The 20,438-nt window shown below is 35.4% G+C and overlaps 1 protein-coding gene across 3 annotated transcripts in view; it reads right to left on the bottom strand.

Moving 5' to 3' along the window:
* KCNIP4 (potassium voltage-gated channel interacting protein 4) overlaps window positions 1-20,438 on the bottom strand; it is a gene marked incomplete at both ends in the record, with an annotated part of 1,202,216 nt that overhangs the window by 835,520 nt on the left and 346,258 nt on the right. The window lies entirely within an intron of this gene.

Below are 20,438 nucleotides of genomic sequence, written 5' to 3'. Positions count from 1 at the left end.
TGCCATTTACTAGCACCCAGTCACTGCCAGACACTAAACTAATTGATAATTCTTTGAGATATCCCACAACTTTAACATTAATACACATGTTGAGGCAACAAAATCTATTGACTTGCATTGCTTAGTAGGTCCATCTACTTGTGAAGCCCAGAGTCTTTACAAGCTAGAAAAACAAATAAGGAAACAAATAGGAAGGGAGTTCATGAGAGAGAAAAAGAAAGGAAAAACAGAGGGAAAGGTAGAAAATGAAAGGATTTAAATGTAGCAGATTCTTCGCCTCATCATCTGCTCAATGGATTAATTACCACCAAAACTGAGCATGGCAGTGAGGTAAAGATTCTACTCTTCTCAACATCTGTGACCTCATATAAGGTCTTCTACCTTCTGGTCCTAAATATTCAAGTCTTTAATTGTGTGTGTCTTGGTCTTTCACCTCTTGGCACCTAAGGGCAAGTCAATGACTTCATCTTGTACTCAAGAAAACTATGACCTTCTCTGAGCATGGAGGGGATATATCTGGGGATTTATCTCGCAGAACCTGTCTGTAACTTTGTACCTTCTTAACGTATATTTTCCTTGCAGGCTGACTTTACAACCCTCTTTTACTGTTTCAGAGGTTTAACAAATATCTGTAGAAGAAAGACTGAGTCAGTGTATAAATCTTACTACTCACCAAAGTGTTTTTTTTTTCTGTTTATAGAAGCCTGCATTATTTTAGTGGTGTTTCTGTTTTTCTTCACTCACTCAACAGTTCTGTCTCTTAGATTCTGAATGTTCACTTGGTTTAAGTCTTTTTCCTATAAAGTATCCATTATGGGGTGATAACCCAAGAAGCATAAAAACCTACTGCTTAGCTTTTTTACTCATGATAGACTCCTAGAAAAAAACAGAAAGCAAGGTCACATCAGCACTAAACTAAGATACAGTATTTTTATTTCTTGATAATGCCAAAAAAAAACCCACACAGAAAACCACGGTACTGTCCAAATATAGTAAAAATACAAGTTTGTTCAAAGATGAGCTTAAGAAGAAAAATACCATGGAAAAAACTTGATGTAATCAATTTCTTCCATCCCCAAAGAATATGTTAAGAATATTATTTGCATCCTTTGCATGCCTTGCCCCTAATTACATTCCTTGATCCAACATTAAATATTGACATAATATTATTTGTTTATAGATTATTTGTGAACTTCTTGTTATGGAATCTATTAATTTCAGTTTTAATTGAGTTATGTATATGCATTCATATGTTTGTTATTCTCCTGTGGATTTTTTAAAAGTCATAATTCTACCTTTAGAATTCTGGATTGATTTCCCACTAGGATAAACTATAGTCAGGCACTTTTATTTTCTTTCTGAAAACCCCTTTGTTATATAGAGGACCAATTCTATTGATATTCTGTGTTTCAGAGTTTTGATGGATAATTTAATACTTGTTGAATACAATAATGTTCTGGTTATTATTCTCCATAAATGGCCTTTCAGCAAAGAGATAAAACTTCATTTAACTAAATGTTTCCATCTATCCTGACTCATGTAGCAGAACGAGAATATATAATACAGTGAAAATTACTTCTGAAAATATAGTTTTTCTAACTTGGATGCTATTCAACAAAGCTCAGTTTTTGATACAGGGAAACTTAGATAAGTTGCAAGCCACTATATTTTATCAGAGATCAACAGAATCCAACTACAACCAAATGTATTGCTTCTAACTATAATAACAAGTGTCCAACCTACATTGCAATAAAACATAGATTAAAGGGGAAATATCTATTTATTGTTGAACTTTATCTACAGTATCTATAAGCTACTAGATTTTTTTAATAGGTAGATTTTAAACTACAGGAATTCTTGATATATGAGTTTAAATGTTCAAGTGGGGAATGAATCTTTACTGAGCCATGACTTTGGGTCAGGAATTCTTTTAGTCTTTTAGGACTTACATCAAAACTACATTTAACCTAGGATGACATAGATTGATACTGGTCTTTTTAAGAGTACACAAAATTTGGAGGTCTTTTAGTAAAAGTATTCATTCTTCACCTCCTCCCAAATTCTCATTTTAAAATTGTCAGTTACTCATTTGTAGCACACTGTTACATCAAAGATGGCTAGGTACATATACAAAATGATCAAAGACATTCTTAATAACATGTCCAGGGAAAGGAAGGGTGTGCAGCGCAATCTGGAGTGAAACACACCAATTTGCTGTATACACGTATGTTTCTATCATGTTGAACATCATTATGATGTATATTACAATGCACCAACAAAAATACATTGAAAAAAAGATGATCTGCTCCCAAATATCTTTCCCTTTTCTTTAGAAAATCAGTAAAGCCATTGTAACCACAAGTACCTTGTGCATAGTCAAGAAAGTCCATCAAAGTGTATAGGGGATGTGGAAATTGGATTCCTTTTCCTGAGCATCATAGTAAAGAAGGCGAGAAGAAAACGCAGGCTGGAAGTTTGTGCAGTTGTACGGCTCTTTCAGGCCATTCAGAGAACAAAGGAACTGGTTCAATAAGTGTGATAGACCTTATCCACCAGAGCTGCCACTCAACTTGAGCTAAATTTGTAAACTGCAGTACATTTTCAATTGACTTTATCTTCTGAGTTGCACTGTCACCCTGCATGATGACATTAAATATAGATCTGCAGAGAAAATAGTATCAGTTTCTAAATGTTTAAGTAAAACACCATTGTATTTCCAAACAAAATGAAAACAAGCAGGTTAGCAGAGAAATAGCATAAAAATGACCCTGCATGGAGTCTGTTATTTTTAAGAAATTTGACAACTTAAGTACCTCACAACTGTACATTAAAAATATCTTTCTTGTTATGGAAATTTCATAGCTCCTCTCTCTTGAGAAATCTAGAAGAGACTAGCTATTTTTGGATTCAACTTAGTGGTTCATAAAAATATACACGGATCTTTTCTTAAGGAGTATAAATAGGGTAGCAATGTAATGAGTGTTTGGGTTGTTGTCATATAAGTCTGGGTTCAAATTCTGGCTTTGGCAGTTATAACTTATAAAAGGAGATTGGGTATGTTCAAGTGATATGTACATGTGTATTTGTGAAACTTTGAATCTCACTATGATGCATAATTACATTGCATCAATTAAAATATTAAAACAATGAGTTGCATGAACTTCAGAAAACTATTTTCAAAATTTCAGCTTCTTCATTGTAAAAGGAAGATAATAAATAGTACCTACATGGTTAAGGCTTAAATGATACAAGGTACCCAAAGCTAAGTTTTACACAGGACATATTTGAATAAATTGTTTAGTAAACATTGATAATTATTATAAACATTGATAATTATTTAATAATAAACATTGATAATTATTTATATATTACAGCTTGGTTTGGTCCCTCATCTTCTCAGTGGGAGAGCTGATTTCTACAGTCTGCCCATTCTAAACACTTGGTTAAAATTTCACAGTTGCTTTTCTCAATTTGGGGGTGGCCCACATTCTCACTTAAGTGTATATTTTCTAATTTTGTAAATAAATTTTTGTCTGTGTCTCAAAAAACAATTCACAACCATTTCATTCTCTTAGAAATACCCCACTAGTTACATATGGTGTTTTTATAATTCCAGATCATGAGACATTAATGGGTCATGAAATCAGTTCACTGATGGGTCAGGACCAAATATAAAAATAAAGAATAAAGAATGAAGTATGCTACTGCGTGAAGATATCACTCCAACGTTATGGTGGTAATTTATTCCTAAATCCATGTATGAATGGTAGTTGGAGATGGGGTCTTTGTGAAGTAATTAGGATTAGATGAGGTCCAAAGAGCAGGGCCTCTTGATAGGGGCGAGCAGCTTTATGAGAAGAGGAAGAAAGACCAGAGTCAGCATTCTTGTTCTGTCTCCCCATGCTTTGACCTCCGCCAGGTTATGAAGTAGTAAAAAGGTACAGGTGCCCTGTACTTGGACTTCCCAGAAACATGAACTAAATAAACTCTAGTCTTTTTAATTACACAGTATGTGGTATTCAATTATAGCAACAGAAAGCGGACGCGGATGGAATGGGATGGACACTTTCATAGCAAATCATCTATAGTAAAGGGTAAAGGTTAATTTTTGAAACCTTGATTATAGTTGCTGTGAAAGTATATTTGTGTATATTGGATTGCAGTATAAAATACATTTTCTTCCTAAGTAACACTCAAAAACACTTGAGAAGCACTAGACACCATGAGGTCCAAACTATGGTGCTATTTCCAATGCTACTACCCACTTGGAAACTGGCCCTGATCAAGCTGTGTTCATGACTCATGGAGTGAAGAATAAGTGCGTGTATTTTAACATCCTTCTGTTTTTGAGGTTGGATAAGTACTTTCATATGCTGGGATGTGTAGTATGGGAGGGCTCTAATTTTACAAGTTGATTATCTAAACTTACCAGCTTGCTAATCGAAATGTATATAATTTCGACTTCCAATGGCTGTGATACCCTAGCATTATGCAGCCCATTCCATCCTCCTAGAAAAAAAATATTGTAATCTAATCATTACTGCATGGGCAATATGCCAAAAACAGCACTAGCAATAAAAGCTCAAAACATTTCTGTGACTGGGATTTTTGTGTAAATGTTAGAAGAATCTTTTTTTTTTTCTTTTCTTAGATGAAAATAGTTCTCTACAGGAATGCTTTTTCAAGGAAACGAACATTTCCAGTACACATTCCTGCATACAACTTGTAAATAAATCATGAAGATTCCATATGAAACAGGCAAACAAGAGCTCTGTTATAAAAATGTAACTCCCCCAAGATAACCAAGAAGCCTCCGTTATACATTTAGATAGTCATTCAAGCATGGTAGGAGAGTAGTCTGTGGGGAAGGATGAGTAGAAAGGGGACCAGATAGTTTAAAATTAATGTGTGCATCCCATCCCTCAAATCAGGGTAAATTTCAGAATTACTCACATTACTAGAACTTGCTCCTACATCAGGCCCACACCTCAAAATCTGTGACTGCCCTAATGATAACTGCTAAGATAATTCAGATGCAGATGCAGGCTCACATACGTGCTTGTGGCGTTTTATTTTCCCTTTGAAGAGTTTCTCCTTTGAAGAGAAACTGCCCACAGGAAAACCAAAAGTGAATTTGAATGCACCTCCATCATCTTTCAGAAGGCAGCTTTGAAATCAAGCGGTGTGAACAATCGGTAAGCACGTTAGTTATACAAGGGCACAGCCGAGTTAAGAGTCAAGGGGTTGAGAAACTGATGACTTTGTAAATAGAATGAACTGGGTTCAAATGTCAACACAAATATTTTTCTACTTTTGTGGTTTTGGGAAATTACTTAGGCTTTTCGTGCCTCCCTGTCTTCCTGGATAAAATTAGAAAAACAGCCATCTTCTTTATAGGGTAGAAGTGATACTTACATAAGGCAATCTATATGTGAAACGGTTATTTTGGGAGCCTGGGTTTATAATAAGTGTTCAATGAACCTTAGCTGTTAAGGCTGTCAGCCATCATAAATAAGTTTTTGGAACTAGCAATATACAATAACGTTGGGATTTTTTGCTTTGCAATTCACAAAACAAATGCTATTAAGAAAGCATTTTAAAACCAGTATTTAAAACTATGAGATATCATTTTAATGCAATTCTAAAAGGAAATTATTTTTAAAGGATAAATTCTCAGGCTGAAGTATTGAACAAAGTCCATAATAAAAAATTACAAATTATCCAGGCGTGGTGGCACACGCCTGTAATCCCCGCGCTTGGGAGGCAGAGACAGGAGGATCGCGCTGATTCGGAGCCAGCCTCGCTGGCTTAAGAGACCCTGTTTCAACATAAAGTTAAAAAATAGGTCTGGGAGTGTAGCCCATGGGAGTGTAGCCCAGAGGTAGAAGGGCTTCCAGGAACCCCAGTACCACCAAAAAAAAAAAAAAAAAAATTACCAATTAAAAAAATTCCATCCATTTTTTTTTCCTGAGTTCCAAACAAGGAGGAAATAAAGAAAAAACAGAATGAGTAGATTATACAACTTAGGGAAGTCCAGAGAAAAGGAGTTTGTTAACCATGCTACACAGAAGAGACTCTGCATACATCTAGTGAGAGTCAGGACCAGTTTATCTAACTGGAGCAGTATTCTCATTGATCGACCTTTCCCATACCTATGGCCTCTGTAGTCTCCTGCTTCTGGTAACCGTTCTTCTACTCTTAACTTCTATGAGATCCATCTTTAATATTCCATATATGAGTGAAAGCATGTGTTATTTGTTGTTCTGTGTTTGGCTTATTTCACTTAACACAATGTCTTCCAACTTCATCTACATTTTTACAAATAACAGGATTTCATCCTTTATATGGTTGAATAGTATTTCATTATCTATTTTATCTATTTAAATTTATTTGTATATTTACATACAGATTTGTGTATTTCTATTTATATAACATTTTTGTCCAATGGAAACATTTATTTTATTTGCATTCCTATATCTATATTCCACAGGAGTATAGATGTCATTTGACACATGGATTTAACTTTCTTAAAATTTGGAGGATTAAGTTCTGGTATTGTATTTCATAGTATTGTTCAAATATATATATATAAATATATTTGATATATATATACTTTTGATGTATACATATACAATATTGGTATATTTCTTTTGCATATATACAAATTATACTGTAATATACAATAATTATTATAATATATACAATAATATTATATGATATAATTTGTATATAAATACAAAAAATTTTCTTTTCCAACTACCACTGTATACACATATATATTATATATAATATATCCAAAATTTCAGCAATGCATATTTGTTCAATATATATTGTTCAAATATATATGTAATATATATACTTTTAATATATATACTATATATAATATATCCAAAAGTTAACAATGTAGCACCATGCATATTTCCAAATTGCTTTAAGAGAAGATTTTGAAAATCTGCAATATAAAAAGTGACAAAAGTTTAAGGTTATGGTATGTTACTCTAATTTCAGTATTATAGAGTGAATGAAAACTACATGATATCCAATACAATGTACAACTATTATGTGTCAATCAAAATTTTAAAATAATTAAAATGAGGAATCAATATAAATATTTTATTATAAGATTTCTGTAGGAGAGCCTAAGTTTCTTTTCCTTCACATATCATTGACAAACACAAAACAAGTCTCACTCATCCTAATGGGTCCACACACTATCTAGTGGGTAGCTTGCACTCATTGACTTTAGAATGAATGATAAAAACATATGATTGATAGTTATAGGTAGACAGGATAAACTGTGCAGCAATCTGCCTCCCCTCTGCTTGCCTGTAGGTGAACCTTTGAGGTAGTCTGTGTTTACATGGGCAGTTGGGTGGGGGTGAAATCATTATCCTAATTTTTTTCAACAGCAGGAACAGAATTTATTTTAGGGTAAATCTGAGAAGAGGCACCTCACTGGAGAGAGAGAGTCCATGAGAGTCAGGGCCTCAGCTTTACAGACCAGGGCCTTTTAATGGGGCATTAGGATGGAGGGATAGTTACACAGTTGTGGCTTTTCCCATTGGTGGTCTTAACAGGGGGCCAGGACAGACAGATTTATGAGACTGGGGCAGGTAGGATGGTTAGAATCACTTTCCCAACACTGCTGGAGTTCTTTAATTCTCAACCTCCTCTAATCAGGCATTATCCTCATTTTTATTTTCTTTCTCCCATTACCACTTATAATGCAGTACAATGAGAATAAAGCTAAATGTCTATTTTTTCTTCTAGGGTATTTACATTTTAAGCATAGATCTTAGACTTAAAAGCTTGTTTTCCTTTTAAAATATGAATTTTAAAAGATTAATCATTGTTTATCATTTTTAAAAATATACTAACACTCATCAACTCAGCAAGATCCTGTATGTCATTGTCAATATTACTTACATTATGATGTGTAACTATACGGCACGCTAATAAGAACACATTTTGATTTGCATCTCTCTGATTGCTAATAAAGTTGAGCTGTTTTTCATACATTTATTGGTCATTTGAATTTCTTCTTTTTGAAGTATCTATTTAGTTCACTTGCATATTTTTAGATTGGGCTATTTATTTTTTTGGTGCAGAGTTTCTTGAATTCTCTGTATATTCTACATATTAGTCCTCTATTGGAGGAATAGTTAGCAAAAATTTTCTCCCATTCCATAAGCTCTCTGTTGAGGTTCTTGATAGTTGTTACCTGTATCTATGCCTTGCACTGTTGGACCTATACCTTCTTCAAGGAGCTGCAAGGTCTCTAATCCCCTGAGATTTCACCTAATTCCAACTAGAATGGCATTCATTCAAAACACAACACCACATGCTGGCAAGGATCAAAACTCTAATACATTGTTGGTGGGATTGCAAATTAGTGCAACCACTTTGGAAAACAGTATAGAGGATTCTCAGAAGAATGGGAATGAACCTAACATATGATCCACCAATACCACTTCTGGGTATCTGCCCCAATAAATGAAAACCAAACTACCAAATTAATGCATGGATATCTATGTTCACAGCTGCACAATTCCCAATTCCCAAACTATGGAAGCAGCTATGATGTCCATCAACAGATTCATGAATTATAAAACTACGGAATATGTTACACAATAGAATTTTACTCAGCCATAAAGAAGAAAAAAATTATGTCATTTACAGAGAAATGGATGGAACTGGAGAACATTATTCTAAGTGAAATTAATCACTAAAATTAAGAAATCAGATGATCTCCCTTGTGAAAAAAATGGGTCATAGGAGAAACTTTAGAAGAAGGAGAAAATATAGATAAGCAAATAAGGTGACTTAATAAAAAAGAGTGACTGGAGGGGGAAGAGGGAAATTCCCTAATGATATACATTCTGAAACATATCAAAGCCAATCACTAAGCCAAACATGAGAAGGAAAGAAGGGGGAGGAAATGAAGAGGGGATTGAGGAAGGGTTAAATGAGTGATGTGTGCATGTATGCCTTCACCATCTTGTACCCCATTAAGATATATGACTACAATGCACCAATTAAAATATTAAAAAATAAGAGCACATTTAAAGAAAAACAAAAAGACAAAGGGTGTAGCTCAGAGGTAGAATGCCTGTTGAATGTGTGTGTGTGTGTGTGTATGTGTGTGTGTGTGTGTGTGTGTGTGTGTGCTATTTACATCAATCTGAGTTATACCACCAATTTGCCCATATTATTTTAGTGATAAAACTTTTATGTAATAACAGAATATTCCTCAAAAACACCTTAAATCTAAATGCAAATAAGGGCCAGTAGTGAGTGGGTGGCACACATCTATAATCCTAGTACTTGGTACATTGTGACAGGAGTTTTGCAGGTTTAAGACTAGCCCCAGAAAGTTACAGAGATGCTCAGAAACCCAGCAAGACCATGATTACAAACAAATCAAAATAAAACAAAATTTAAAAAACTGGCTAGAAATATTGGTCTGAGACAAAATGCGTGTGGATTCACTCCCCAGTACAACATAAAAAATCCGAATCAATACCCATATGAAAAGATTTAAGTAATATAACAGTCAGAATATGGTCAATTGACAATTTTTTTTTTTTTTTGCGGGTCTGGAGATGGAACCCAGAGGAATTTGACCTCCAAGCTATATCCCTTGACCTATTTTTTATTCTTTATTTTGAAACAGAGTCTCACTAGATTGTGAAGGGCCTTACTAAGTAGCTTAGGCTGTCCACGAACCGCAATCCTCTGGTCTCAGCTTCCCGAATGCTGGGATTACAAGCATGCGCCACCACATCTGGCTTGACAATATGGATAATTAAATAAATGACACATTGAAAAAATTAGCACATGTACACACAAAAAATCCAAAGCAATTCCTACATGCAAAGATTTTATTAAAATAACAGTCATAATATACTCATTTGACAATTTGGATAATTAGATAATTTTTGGGCAAAATGAATGACAAATAACAATTTATTGAGCACCTCCATTATCATTAATCTGCAAAGTCAACTCCTAGCAAGTGTTATTTATTCACCACTTAGAGTGAGGCTCAGAATCAGATGGACTTTTTCAGGCCCACACAGTAAGGGACAAATATGAGATTCAATTCTAAGTCCATCCACCTCAAATTTTGACTTCTTTACAGTACACTTTAAAAGTAAAAGTAATAAAGAATTGGAATAAAAAGTTGAAAGGCACACAAGAAAATACAAAAGAATATTGAAAGTGATGGGGTAAATTCAATAGAAAGATGAAGTAATGAATCAAAGAGGTTTGAACCATTGTAGAGAAGAAAGATATATTACCTTCTCCAAGCAAGCCTGACACTTTCCTATGACTGACTGAGTTTTCTGTGACTTACTGAGAAAAGCCAAGTGGCCCAAGGGAAAAACTTGTTGAAAAAGGCTTAACATAGTGGATACTAACTAACGAACACTAGCATGGCATTGAAAAACTAAAAATTTCAGAAGAATTTCTGGCATACATAACAGTAATGGTCAATGTGCAATGAATGCTGACTATCTCCCAGATACTGGGCTACATATTTTGCATGTATTAATTGACATATATCTTCTAAAAATGCTATGAGGTAGGTTCTATTCTCAACCTCATTCCCTTTATAGGGAAAAGGACATTCAGAGCTGAAGTTGCCTGCTGGCATTCTAAGTTGGTGGAGACCTGGCCTGATTCCTTGACCCTACTCAATGGGATTAGCTGAGTGCCTAGTATAATCAGGGATTTCTAAGCCTATTCTGGATACTTTAAAAACAGTGATTTGCCCTAAAACTTTATTACCAAGATATAACTTCCTTTTATAAAATAAATATCATTTATTGAAACTTAAATAAAGTGGAAACAAAAGAAAAAATTTACACTTTATTTCTCTGTATCATAAAAATGAGAAGCATTGATCCTGGTTGATCTGAAGCATCTTCTTTGTTCTTTAAAAACTACAATGAAAGGTTTCAGAAAAAGTAGGCAATACGCTTGAAAGTGTATTAGTTCACATATATTACAGGAATCCCTTCCCACAGAACAATTAGGCTTCAATATGGAATGAAATTATTAGTGTATAAATCAATCAATTATATCAAAAAGTATAAGATGAGCTTCCAAGAAGCTTAATTTATTGATTATCATTTTCTTGAATTGAGTTTGTAGGAGGTATAATAAAACTTTAAGGCAAAATAAAACCATATAATGGAACAGAGACTTATAGTCAAGAAATATGGGTAAAGTGTGTCGGTTTGAAAGAATTAATAGAATATATACATTTAAAAGTTGGGCAATTACCAATGAAATCATTGGTAAATTAACATGTATTTGAGTGTGGCGGAACATATCTGTAATCCCAGTATTTGGAAGCATAAAACAAGAGGTTCAATGCCAGCCTCAGTAATTTAGTGAGACCCTCTTCAAAATAATACAAAAGGCTGGGGTAAGAACTTGATTTATTCTCATAGCATCCTTAGTTTTCATCAACAGCAAATACAGTTGATACTACAATGAATACTTATTTTCATACTTATTCATTTAAGTCTTCACTTCCGTGCTCTATGTTCCCTGAAGAGAGGGATCATGGATTTTATCCATTTTATCCAGTCAAAAATGTGGGTAAAGTGTGTTAGTTTGAAAGAATGAATGGACTATAAACATTGAAAAGTTGGGCAATTATCAATGAACTCATTGATAAATTAGCATTTAGCTGAGTGTGGTGCATATGTATAATAAATATACTCTCTCTTCCTATATATATATGTATATAGATAGATAGATATAGATAGATATACTGAAATTTGATAGCCTCTTCCAATTAAGAAACAGCCTGAGTTCTGAATAGTACAGACATTTTTAAATGATGGTTATATTTTTCTCTATCATATTAAGGAAGAATCCAAGAGTTATTTTAATAGCAGGAGAGCTGTATTTTCAAAAATGAAAAATTTCAGAAGCATTTCTGGCATATATAACAGTAATGGTCAATGTGCAATGAATATATATATATATATATATAATGTGCGATGAATATATATATATGGATGTATATATATATGGATGTATATATATTTATATATGTATATATATGGATGTGTATATATATGGATGTATATATATTTATATATGTATATATGGATGTATATATATATATGGATGTATATATATTTATATATGTATATATATGGATGTATATATATATATGGATGTATATATATATATATATATATGGATGTATATATATGTATATTTATCTATATATTTATATATATATGGATGTATATGTATTTATCCAGCATCTCTTTCATTGCCCATGAACAGAATATATGTGCCCAGTAAACAAATAAAAGAGGTGGAGCTAGATTTCCAGATCCCCCGCAGAGCCACTCCATGTGGTTGTCTCCTCTGGGGATACTTTAGGGGAACATGAGAAGCATGAGTATTTATCCAGCATCTCTTTCATTGCCCATGAACAGAATATATGTGCCCAGTAAACAAATAAAAGAGGTGGAGCTAGATTTCCAGATCCCCCGCAGAGCCACTCCATGTGGTTGTCTCCTCTGGGGATACTTTAGGGGAACATGAGAAGCATGAGTGTTAGGAGTTTGGCAAAATCAATGAAATCCCAGAACTGAAACAGAGAGATGAAACATCCAAAGAAGGCCTGATGGGAACTGAATTAAATGACACCAAACAAAAAGATTCAGGACTCTAGATTGCTCCAATGAGGCTCATCGATTTATCAAGGAATATAGAAAAGAAGCAATAAAATGAATAAGATGGAACCTACAACATTAGTCATTTGGCAAAATTTGTTAGTAACTGAAAAGAGAGTATATTAAGTTGTTAGTCCATTTTTGAAAATACAGCTCTCCTGCTATTAAAACAACTCTTGGACTCTTCCTTAATATGAGAGAGAAAAATATAACCATCATTTATAAATGTCTGTACTATTCGGAACTCAGGCTGTTTCTTAATTGGAAGAGGCTATCAAATTTCATCCTTGTTATCTTTAAGAAGTAGTTCCCACAAGGTATGTTTAGCATCATTATCTACAACAAAAAGCAAAAGCTACAGTCTTAGTCTCACTAGCCAGGAGTCAAACTGTGTTCACTTATCAACAAAAGTATCCGTATTCTCAGGAAGATTGAGGCTATTACACATCACAGCATATTTTGCATCTGCTTTGAGGAATTAACACAACTGCTCCAACTAAAGATGGTACATCTTGATTGTTTATCTAGGTGCTAGGCAAAGAGCCAAATTTTAGAGCAAGCACTGGATTTATCATCTAAGGACAGATGGGTCTAAAACCCTTGCAGTGTTATTAATGGGCTTGCAAATACCTTATAACCACCACAATACTCATTTATTCTTGTAAAAAAATGGCATGATAATTCCTAGGTTATTTCATGCAGAACACACAAGTGTTAAGGGATGTAGAAACACTAAAGAAACAAAACTGGACTTTTTCTTTGAAGCGTGACCTATCATTCATTCTTTGCATCATTTCACCTCTTCCCTGCATTCAGGTACCAATTTTGAAGATAGAAAGACACTACCTTGCCTCAGTTGTGTTAGCAGAAAACTTGCAAAGTCTTGTATTCCTTGAAAATGACAGCAATAAAAACCCCACAGCCATTATAATGACCAACATGTATTAAATGTTTGCTCTATACCAGACAGCTTTCCACACCATTACAGATAACCTGCACTAAACTATGTTTCTCTGAATGAGATTAAATAGTACCGCAATAATCTAAGAGTATTATTGAGTTTGGTATGCGCACAGAAAAAAGGATGAAGGTCCTCAGTTCTCACTAAGAGTGAGGGTGGGTGGGAATTGTAATAAAGAGCACACACCCTACCAAAATGTTCATTTAATCCAATTAAACTTGTACATAAATGATATTTGAATACATATGGGCATGGGGAACTTACTGAATCAAGTACATTCCATTTGTGTCTGTTTGACTATTATAGTTTCTTTTTTGTACAGTCGTGGAATCTAGCTTCTTGTTGCTTCTAACAATTGATTTTAGTTTTCTTTTCTGAAGTTAAATCATACAAGTCAAATGACTATTCCATGTGAACATTCTTACATATTTTAAGAAATGTATCATTATCTTGATTAAGTGTTTTGCAGTACTGGGGATTGAACCCAGAGGCATTATACCTCCGAGCTACATTCCCAGTTCTATTTGCTTTTTTTAAGTTTTTATTTTGAAACAGGGTCTCACTAAGTTGTCAAGGGCCTCACTAAGTAGCTGAGGCTAGCCGCATACCTGTGATCTTCCTGTCTTAGCCTCCGAAGTAGGTTGTTTTAATTTCCTCATTAAAACAAAAAGCATGATTTCTCTTTAAAGCTAAAATGGGTATTTGATAAATTTAATGTAGATAATTGCCAAACTGCTAATAAATAAAATTTATTTATTATGCATCTATTTATTTATTTTCCTTCTTCTAAACTTTCTATTGTACATTGTACTCATATATCTTAATGGAGTACAAGATGGTGGAGGCATATATGCACATATCACCCAATTAGCCCTTACCCAATTTCTGACTCATTCCCTACCCCTCTCTCCTTCTCATTTGTGGCTTAGGGATTGACTTTGATATGTTTGTTAATGTACATCATAAATATTAGAGAATTTCCATCTTTTACCTCCCATCCCCTCAGTTCGTCTTATTTGCAATCAGAAAGATGCAAATCAAAAGTATCCTGAGATTTCACCTAACTCCAACTAGAATGGCAATCATTTTTTGTGTGTGTGGTACTGGGGTGGGAACTCAGGGAATTTTCTACCTCCAGGCTACACCCTCAGACCTATTTTATACTTTGTTTGGAAACAGAGTCTCACTAAGTTGCTGAGACCCTCACTAAGCAGCTGAAGCTGGCTTCGAACCTCTGCAATCCTCTTGTTTCAGCCTACAAAGCTCTGGGATTACAAGCATGTGCCACCACGCCTTCCAGAATAGCAATCATTTAAAGCACAATCAATCTTGAGTTGATTCCTGTGCATAGTGAGATATAGGGGTTTAGATTCATCTTTTTGCAAATGGATAGCCAGTTCTCCCAGCACCACTTGTTGAAAAGGCTGTCTTTTCTCCAGCGTATGTGTTTGGCCCCTTTGTCAAAGATTAATTGACTAAAGATGTGTGGATTTGTTTCTGTATCTTCTATTCTAATCCACGGGTCAGTATATCTGTTATTGTGCCAGTACCGTGCTGTTTTTACTACTATTGCTCTATAGTATAGTTTGAAGTCTGGGATTGTAATGTCTCCTGCATGTTTCTTATTGTTGAGAATTGCTTTGGCTATTCTAGGTCTTTTCATTCTCCATATGAAGTTCATTATTGATTTTTCTAGGTCTCTGAAGAATGTCACTGGTATTTTAATGGGAATTGCATTAAACCTATAGATCAGTTTTGGCAGAATGGCCATTTTGATGATATTTATTCTGCCTATCCATGAGCACGGGAGATCTTTCCATCTCCCAAGGTCTTCTTCAATTTCTTTCTTTAATGTTTTATAGTTTTTGTTGGAGAGGTCTTTTACATCTTAGGTTAGGTTTATTCCTAGGTATTTTATTGGTTTTGAGGTTATAGTGAATGGAATTTTTTTGTTTGTTTGTTTCTTTCATTGTGGGTTCGTTGTTGGCATAAAGAAAAGCCACTGATTTCTTTAGGTTGATTTTGTAACCTGCAACTTTGCTGAATTTGTCAATCAGCTCCAGAAGTCTTTTGGTTGAGTTCTTTGGGTCTTCCAGATAAAGGATCATGTCATCTGTGAATAAGGATAATTTTAATTCCTCTCTTCCTATGTGAATTCCTTTGATTTCCTTCTCTTGTCTGATTGCTGCAGCAAGAGTCTCAAGGACTATATTGAAAAGGAGTGGTGATAGTGGGCATCCTTGTCTTTGTCCCGACTTTAGCGGAAATTCTTAGAGTTTTTCCCCATTCAATATGATGTTGGCTTTGGGTTTACAGTATATTGCCTTAATGATGTTGAAGTATTTTCCTTCTATCCCAATTTTTGGCAGTGTTTTTAACATAAATGGGTGTTGGATTTTGTCGAATGCTTTTTCAGCATCTATTGCTATGATGATGTGGTTTTTGTTCTTGGTTCTATTTATGTGGTGAATAACATGTATTGATTGAGAAATTAGACCTGAGACTGTGAAGTTAGTGGAGGAGAGCATAGGTTCAACACTACAACATATTGGCACAGGCAGTAACTTTCTCAACAAAACCTCCAAAGCTCAGGAAATTAAAGCAAGAATAAACAAGTGGGATAACATCAAACTAAAAAGTTTCTTCTCATCAAAGGAAACTATCAATAACCTAAAGAGGAAGCCTACAGAATGGGAAAAGATCTTTACCAGCCACCATTCTGATAGGGGGCTAATATCCAGAATATACAAAGAGCTCAAAAGACTCTACACTAGCAAAACAAACAACCCAACCAAGAAATGGGCAAATGAACTAAATAGACACTTCACAATAGAAGAGATACAAAGGGCCAATAGATACATGAAAAGATGTTCTACATCACTGGCCATCAGGGAGATGCAAATCAAAACTACACTGAGATTCCATCTAACCCCAGTCAGAATGGCAAGCATAAAGAAATCAAACAACAACAAATGCTGGCGAGGATGTGGGGAAAGAGGAACTCTTTTACACTCTTGGTGGGAATGCAAACTAGTTCAAGCACTATGGAGATCTGTGTGGAGATTCCTAAGAAAGGTGGGAATAGATCCACCATATGATCCAGCTATACCACTCCTGGGTATCTTTCCAAAGGGGTTGAATTCAGAGAAATACAGCAACATATGCATACCTATGTTCATAGCAGCACAATTTGTAATAGCCAAAATATGGAACCAACCCAGATCTCCATCAACAGATGAATGGATAGCAAAACTGTGGGAAATCCACACAATGGAATTCTATTCAGCCATAAAGAAGAACAAAATTATATTATTTGCAAGAAGATGGAAAGCCCTGGAGAACATTATGTTAAGTGAGATCAGCCAAGCACAGAAGGAGAAGGTACATATGTTTCCTCTAATATGCCCAAACTAGGAAACAAAGTATACCAGTGGGGCTACAGATAATGGAGGGGAAATACCAGTAAAGTTTGAATGGAAAGATAGGAGAGGAGGAAGGCTGATCTTGATTAATGAGGGTCTACATCTGAACATGTGTAAAATTATGAATAAGACATGGTTAACCTAGACAACCATAGGTGGGAGGGGGGAAGGGAAAACAGGGGCAGGGTGGAAAGGGCACCAAATATAGTTTAAATGTATACTATTTATGTTCAATAAAAATTGTTAAAATAAAAAAAGAAAAAAAGCACAATCAACAACAATGCTGTGGAAGATGTGGAGAAATGGGAACTCTACTACATTGTTGGTGGGTCTGCCAATTAGTGCAACCACTTTGGAAAACATTATGGAGGATCCTCAGAAGAATAGAAACAAACTTACTATATGATCCAGCAATACCACTTCTGGGTATCTACCCAAAAGAATGGACACCAAGCTACCAAACTAATTCATGTGTATCTTGGTTCATATCTGCACAATTCACATTTGCCAAACCACAGAACCAGCCAAGATGTCTATCAACAGATGAATGGATTACAAAACTATGGAATATGTACACAATAAAATTTTACTCAGCCATAAAGAGAAAAACACAATTATATCATTTACAGAAAAATGGATGGAACTAAAGAACATTTTGCTGAGATTAGTCAGTCAAAAAAATTAAGAAATCAGATGCTCTCTCTAATATGTGAAAGCAAGGGAGAAAATGGGTCATAGGATGAACTCTAGATAAAGAATGAGATACTATAGATAAACAAATAAGGAGACTTATTGTGCATCTATCTAAAGTGAGGACTCCAATGACCTTTTTACCTGCTATATTTTCCTGTACTATATTTGATGGCTAGGTGCATTTATTATCTATAAGTGGCAGGCTAATACTCCCTCTGAGTCATTATAATGAGGAGTGTCTCAATTCATGTGTAAGTCCCAACAATTTGGCCTCCGTCAGCTCTCCCCCACTCATCATGGCAATCCTTAGGTGAAAGGGGAACTAGAGAAGACCCTCATGCTAGTAAGACAGGAGGCCTTAATCCTCCTGTCTCTGATATTCCATGGTTTATAACCCCTCCCCCATTGCAGATGTGGAGGGATTGGAATCCTAAGCATCCCAAGTTCCACATCAGGTAATTAATTACCAAGCTTTCAAATATCATATGCAGGATTCTTCTACTTTCTGTATATTTGTAGGGAGCTGTGAGCCTAAACCAAAGGCTCCTCAGAGTTTAGCAGAGGTACTCTAAAGCAATTATCTGGGAGTTAAAGAATCGATAAAAATGCATTATACAGTAAGGTGATTATGGGTAACAAGCAAAAAGCTATAAGAAAGGATTATAAATATTTTCACCAAAAAGGAAACAAGGAGAAAATACATGTTTATTCTGACTTAAACATTACTCAGTATATGCATGCACAAAAACATCATACCATATAAATATTTGCCGATTTTTACATTTTATTTATTATTGTAAAAGGGTATCAAACTATATTATACAATATTGTCACCCAAATATTCCCTGTCTGGTAAATATCATCAGATACCTAGGCAAAAATTTATATATATATATATATATATATATATATATATATATATATATATATATATATATATATATATTTGTGGGGGGGTACTGGGGTTCCTGGAAACCCTTCTACCTCTGGGTTACACTCCCAGACCTATTTTTATATTTTTTAATTTGGAAACAGGGTCTCTTAAGCCAGTGCGGCTGGCTTCAAACCTACGCAATTCTCCTGTCTCCACCTCCCAAGTGCAGGAATTACAAGCGTGCACCACCTCACCTGGCTCCAAAATGGCATTTTTGATTGTGCAAATATCCTTACCTTTTGTTTGTATATTTAGTATTATATTGTATTTAGTAATAGCTCTCTGTAATATCAGGATTCTGCAGTCATATAACTTAGATATTCCGTAACATTTAAATTCAGAAGTAGATCTAGTAGAATTAACTATTTTCTTTTCATCTATTCAGAAGCTGCCGAGCATCTCCTCTTTTGAGCTGGTGCCATGCCGTGCAGTAAGAATAGACAGAAAAGGAGGTCTCCTCCCCATGGAAATAATGCAGTGTGACAGAGATGAAAAGAAGGGGCCAGATGATTACTCTACAATGGCTAAGTGATACACGAGGCTGCTGGTCTCAATGCTCTAGGGACACAAAGGATGAAGATCCATGCATATTCAGGGTTGGAAGAAAGGCAGCCAGGCAAGTTTCCAGAGGAAGTAATAGCCAAGCTGAATCTTGAAGGACACCGAAGCACATGAGGTGCAGTCTAGACCACAGTCTAATTGGGGAAGCAAGAAATACAATATTAATGAAGGAGGGTTGAACTGGATAAGAGGATTGTAAATACTGGAAACAGAGGAGACGAGAAACAGGAGGCTACATGTGATCTGTTTGTGTTTTGAACCATGTAGGAGGCTTGTCCCTAGTCAAAGGAGAGAAGGAAAATTATGGATACTATAATTCTATACTATAACGCCTAGTTATCTCTCTTCATGATACTCTTAACAAGTGATTACTTAACAAAAGTCCGTATTCTCTCCCCCTCCCCAAGGAGAAGGGCCAGCTTTCCTCTGCTCTCCATTGGGTTGCCTCTATTTATTCCTAGCCTAGTCTTCATCCTAGAGGGCAGAGTTAGTAAATATCGTTAAAGAGTTAAAGGATGAAATTAATTAACTGACTTCCTAAAGGTGCTAAAACTGTAAACCATTTTGTAACTCTCATGGTGTAGTTAAGCAATGTTATTATGATTAAAAAAAGAATTTAGGGTGTCCGGTGACCACTAACACATACGGTGAAGTTTCAGGAGGTTGAGGCTTTCAGGGCGGTGTGGGGAGGGTCGGCAGAGACAGCCGCTGGAGTGGCTCTCCCGTTTAGGGGACCGTGAGGCACTCCATGTCAATGAATAAAAAAGTATCAAGAAGGCGCTTCTCTCTAGTCGGAAACTCCAATGGAGCCCTGGATCGCATGGTGCACACACGCCAAGGACCCAGGATGAAGAAATACAAATGTAGGCTCTCTTAATCTTTAAAACTGGGTTTGGTGAGGATGAGGACGCCTGCTTTCATGTCTGCTTTCCCCATGGGTGACGTGATCTCTGTGTGACCCATAACAGCCACCTTTCGCATTGTCTTCTCTAGCCACAACTTCCTCCGGTGTCTGAGTTGGTGGCAGGGCGGCCTTCCTAACCTCAGCGGTGTCTGAGGTCTGAGCTGGTGGGAGCTGGAAATATTAATCCACAGCAAATGCTGGAGATGTTTCATGGGAGGCAGTCATGGACTGGAAATAAGTGCTTTGTGGTGGTTAC

The sequence above is a fragment of the Muscardinus avellanarius genome (genome assembly GCF_963383645.1).
Source record: "Muscardinus avellanarius genome assembly, chromosome: 6".
NCBI classification, from domain to species: domain Eukaryota; kingdom Metazoa; phylum Chordata; class Mammalia; order Rodentia; family Gliridae; genus Muscardinus; species Muscardinus avellanarius.
Note: the sequence above shows the minus strand (reverse complement) of the source record. Positions and strands in the feature narration are given on the sequence as shown.